This window comes from Oncorhynchus clarkii, unplaced genomic scaffold (assembly GCF_045791955.1).
Source record: "Oncorhynchus clarkii lewisi isolate Uvic-CL-2024 unplaced genomic scaffold, UVic_Ocla_1.0 unplaced_contig_10963_pilon_pilon, whole genome shotgun sequence".
NCBI classification, from domain to species: domain Eukaryota; kingdom Metazoa; phylum Chordata; class Actinopteri; order Salmoniformes; family Salmonidae; genus Oncorhynchus; species Oncorhynchus clarkii.
This window is the reverse complement of record NW_027260055.1, coordinates 10,990-15,952: the sequence shown is the minus strand read 5'-3', so window position 1 is coordinate 15,952 and position 4,963 is coordinate 10,990. Positions and strand designations below refer to the sequence as shown.

At 41.5% G+C, this 4,963-nt stretch overlaps 1 long non-coding RNA gene across 1 annotated transcript; it reads left to right on the top strand.

Annotated features, from left to right (window-relative positions):
- The first annotated feature begins 428 nt into the window (after nucleotides 1-428).
- Nucleotides 429-4,713, top strand: LOC139401060 (uncharacterized). Its single transcript, XR_011632842.1, has 4 exons — nucleotides 429-522; nucleotides 619-704; nucleotides 3,394-3,498; nucleotides 3,983-4,713. It is a non-coding gene; the product is annotated as an uncharacterized lncRNA (long non-coding RNA).
- Nucleotides 4,714-4,963: the final 250 nt, after the last annotated feature.

Genomic DNA, 4,963 nt, shown 5'->3' with positions numbered 1-4,963 from the left:
CCATAACTCATAGGAGAAGTCTCTGTGTGTCTCTACTCCATAACTCATAGGAGAAGTGTCTGTGTGCCTCTCCTCCATAACTCATAGGAGATGTCTCTGTTGGTCCTGGGCAGGGAAGATAAGGTGCAACACCTGAGAGTTTATTTCATACCAAACAAATGAGGTGGGGCTCTCCAAATCCAGAATCCACATTTAATGGAACAATGGCTTTTGTTTGCTTGCAAATAACACACTGCGTAATCCTCATGTTGGGTGTATCTGATAGGTTTGTAATAGGAGATGTTGAGGAGCACAATGACTTGGAGTGTAGTTCAGTGAAAGACATGATGGGATGAGGTATGAGGGATGAGGTATGATATAGATGGCTTTAGTTTCAGGGCTGACCAGGTTTTTGCTCATAGCATTTCTTTCTCTTCCCTTTTTCCACAGCAAACAAAGAGGACTATGAGGAGGAATATGATGACTATTCTACACAAACACCAGACTATGACTACACCGCCACCTTCGATTACACCTATTTCAGTAAGCCACTTAACCAGATATGTTAGTTCAAGTATTAGTGTGGTCTCACTTTGTGGTTCTCCTCACCAACATCGTTGATGTCTGTCATCTTTTAAGGTAACACCACCGGCCATGAGGACTATAGTTTGTATGTAATTCTAGGGGAGAAGAAGAATGTGGAGGAGAAGGATCTTGAGAATAAGGTACAGTATGTGTGGCGTTATGGCTGCTTCCTATCTCAGCACACACCTCTAATTGACAGCCTGGCTTCATACATCTCCCCATCAATGTATAAAATGAAGGAAAACCTGTGTTTTGGTCAAGGTCTGCAGACTGAAAGCAAATTGATTCTGTTTTTATTTGTCAGTATGTCCGGTTCTGTCTAATGTCCCTAATGCGTCTCATCTAATCTGGCAGCTTCTTCATGTCATACAGTGGTGTATTACTGTATTTTAAATGTGATGATGTCATACAGTGGTGTATTACTGTATTTTAAATGTGATGATGTCATACAGTGGTGTATTACTGTATTTTAATTGTGATGATGTCATACAGTGGTGTATTACTGTATTTTAAAGGTGATCGTTAATCGTTAACGTCCATGGACTCCCTCATCCTGTGTCACACCCTATACATCCTATACACATCCTGGATCAGTTTTGGGTCTTGTCATGCCTCCACGACATGAAACATTGTATTTGACCAAATGCAATGCTATTTCTCTGTAAACAAATTGACAACAGACTTTCAGCATGCTTATAGAGAAAGGCACTCAACATGACACAAATGACTGATTGACTGGTTGAAAGAAATTGACTGGTTGAAAGAAATTGATAAGAAGAAGATTGTGGGAGCTGTACTGTTAGATTTCAGTGCAACCTTTGATGTTATTGACCATAACATTTTACTAGGCAAGTCAGTTAAGAACAAATTCTTATTTTCAATGACGGCCTCGGAACAGTGGGCTAACTGCTTTGTTCAGGGGCAGAACGACAGATTTGTACCTTGGCAGCTCAGGGATTCGATCTTGCAAACTTTCAGTTAATAGTCCAAGGATCTAACCACTAGGCTACGCTGCCACCCCATGTTGTTGAGAAAACTTTTTTAATGGATTTTCAACCTGTGCCGTATCGTGGATTCAGAGCTATCTATGTAATATAACTCAGAGGGTTTTCTTCAATGGAGGCTTCTCTGATGTCAAACATGTAGGGTGTGTCACACCCTGATCTGTTTCACCTGTCTTTGTGATTGTCTCCACCCCCCTTCAGGTGTCGCCCATCCTCCCCATTATCCCCTGTGTATTTATACCTGTGTTCTCTGTTTGTCTGTTGCCAGTTCATCAAGCCAACCAGTTTTTGTGTCAGCTCCTGCTTTTCCCCAGTCCGCTTTTCCCACCCTCCTGGTTTTTGAACCTTGCCGGTCCTGACCCTGTACCCACCAGCCTGACCCTGAGCCTGCCTCCCCCTGTTGCTGAAATAAAAAATGTTACTTCGACACGGTCTGCATCTGGGTCTTACCTTGATACCTGGTGCACCACATGGCAGTTTCCTGGCCCTCTACTTGTTTCTATTTTTACCATGACCTGCCACTGGCATTTATTTTTTTAGTTTACCTTTATTTAACCAGGCAAGTCAGTTAAGAACAAATTCTTATTTTCAATGACGGCCTAGGAACAGTGGGTTAACTGCCTGTTCAGGGGCAGAACGACAGATTTGTACCTTGTCAGCTCGGGGGTTTGAACTTGCAACCTTCCGGTTACTAGTCCAACGCTTTAACCACTAGGCTTCCCTGCCACCCTGTGAATTAAACAAAGCCTGTATGTCCATGTATGCTGATGATTCAACCATATAAGTGGCAGCAACCACAGCTAATGAACTCACTGAAACCCTTGTCCTGAACATCTCTAAAACCAAGAGCATTTTATTTGGTACAAATCATTCCCTAAGCTCAGCTGAATCTGGTAATGAATGGTGTGGCTGTTGAACAAATTGAGGAGACTAAATTACTTGCCGTTACCTTAGGTTGTAAACTGTCATGGTCAAAACATATAGATTAAACAGTTGTAAAGATGGGGAGAGGTCTGTCTGCAATAAAGATGTTCTGCTTTTTTGACACCACACTCCACAGGCTCTAGTTTAGTCTTATCTTGATTATTGTGCAGTCATATGGTCAAGTTCTGCAAAGAAAGACCTAGTTAAGCTGCAGTTGGCCCAGAACAGAGCGGCACGTCTTGCTCTTCATTGTAATCAGAGGGCTAATATAAATACTATGCATGCCAGTTGTTACATCTGCTCCTGCCACGCCCTCTACTTCTCATCCTGTGTCTCCCTAACCTGCCGCCACTCCCCCAGTGCTCTCTCCCTCTCTGTGCGTGTGTGATTGTGTGGGTGGAGACAGGTGTGCTGCAGGCAGAGCAGATCCCCACCAGCTGCAACCTGTTCCATAATCAAGACCTCTACAAATGCTGCCTGTCCTTGAGCTGTTCTTGTCTATTAATGTTCTGTATTATGTCATGTTTCATGTTCTGTGTGGACCCCAGGTAGAGTAGCTCCGGCTTTCGCAACAGCTAATGGGGATCCTAATAAAATACCAAAAATACCATGATCATTGTAATCCCTCAACGAACACAAACGTGTCTTTTGGGCCTCCGTATTTTAGATTTGTCACGTTTGAGCAGGAAAAATTTATTTCAGTAAACACAAGGGGTAAATAATGCTGAAGTGTCACATACTGTAGTTCCAGGATTCACAGAGACAGGAGGTCTCTGCATGAGGAGCAAACATGCCAAGACAGCAATGAAACATGCAAACACTAACCCCAGTGAAGAATGTTCTTATAACACTTCCATTCTGCAGCTTATGTTCTAATTACCTTTTACCGACCCCTATTCAGGCTTTAGCGATTGGCTCCCCATGCCCAGTGCTACTCCTCGGATTGGCTGCTCACCAACTCCATCGATTACTGTGAATGAAACCGAGCACTGCAGAACATACACAGGTACATCTACTTATTGACCAAAACTTTCTTTTACATGTCTTTTTCTTTCTTTCTCCCTATTCTCTCCTATTCCTTTCTCTCCTATTCCTCCTCAATACTTTACAGGTGGCAGGACATAATGAATGTGGAAAAGTACCATGCATTGATATCACACAGTGGTACACAAGTACACACTAGGACTAGGAAGTTAACCCAGGACCTTGAGGTCAAAGGTTAAGTACCCTGACCACTTTATTTACGACTCCCATCATTCATAAAGATATCTCTCTCTAGACATTCATGTGAAGGCCCCAAATGGGATGAACGCCAAAGGGCACCTAAGTAACCATCATTTTTCACCCCGTCTAGAATTGAAGGGTCTTGAAAATAAACAAAGTTAATTGCTGACAATGTCCTGTGAAAAGGCTTTTTTAATGATTTGGAGACAGGGTCATAAACCTCTTGTTTATTTTCTCCACTAATATGTGTTTCTCAATTCTCACAGATATACAGGACCCTGAACTGAGCAGAAAGTTACCAAATATTCTGGAATTGGACTGAGGAGAAAGCTACCCAATATTCTGGAATTGAACAGAGGAGAAAGTTAACCAATATTCTGGAATTGAACTGAGGAGAAAGTTACCCAATATTCTGGAATTGGACCTTTTTAAGGATCAAATGGACACAGCATGTGATTCTCCACCACTGACTTTCTATACTATAGTTGGAAAAACCCATAGTGACTCCTGAATCCTAACTTATGAAAGAAGCCCACAACTTTCATAAACTTTCATAAACTCATAAATTCATAAACATCTCCCATAATAATATTTGCATTGTATGCACGTCTCAAGTTGTAAGATCAAATCAAAATCAAAATCAAATGTATTTATAAAGCCCTTCTTACGTCAGCTGATATCACAAAGTGTTGTACGGAAACCCAGCCTAAAACCTCAAACAGCTAGCAATGCAGGTGTAGAAGCACGGTGGCTAGGAAAAACTTCCTAGAAAGGCCAGAACCTAGGAAGAAACCTAGAGAGGAACCAGGCTATGAGGGGTGGCCACTCCTCTTCTGGCTGTGATGTGTCCCTTAGAGTAATAATAGCACAAAGCCAATATCCATCTTGTTTTGACTTCATACAAACTAATATGTATATTATACATGTTTATCTTTTAACACATCTTTTCCAAGTATGTTTTGTTTCTGTTTGATATTCTGTTATGAAATATAATGCTTTCTACAACCATGGTACATTTTTTCTCTTCTTTATGGTCAATGGTTAATAGTCTATGGTTTAATGACATGCAGATGTGAAATGAGGTAACCCATGTATTAGTTATAGGGTTCTAATTTTCTTCCCTGCCCTAGAAAAGCATTTAAAAGATAATTATATGTTAACAATAAAACAGAGAAATCCCCAATGAGGTGCAAGGAGGCTTTAGAGCCATTTACAGAGGGGTAGAGGGATGGGACTGGGCCTGTACA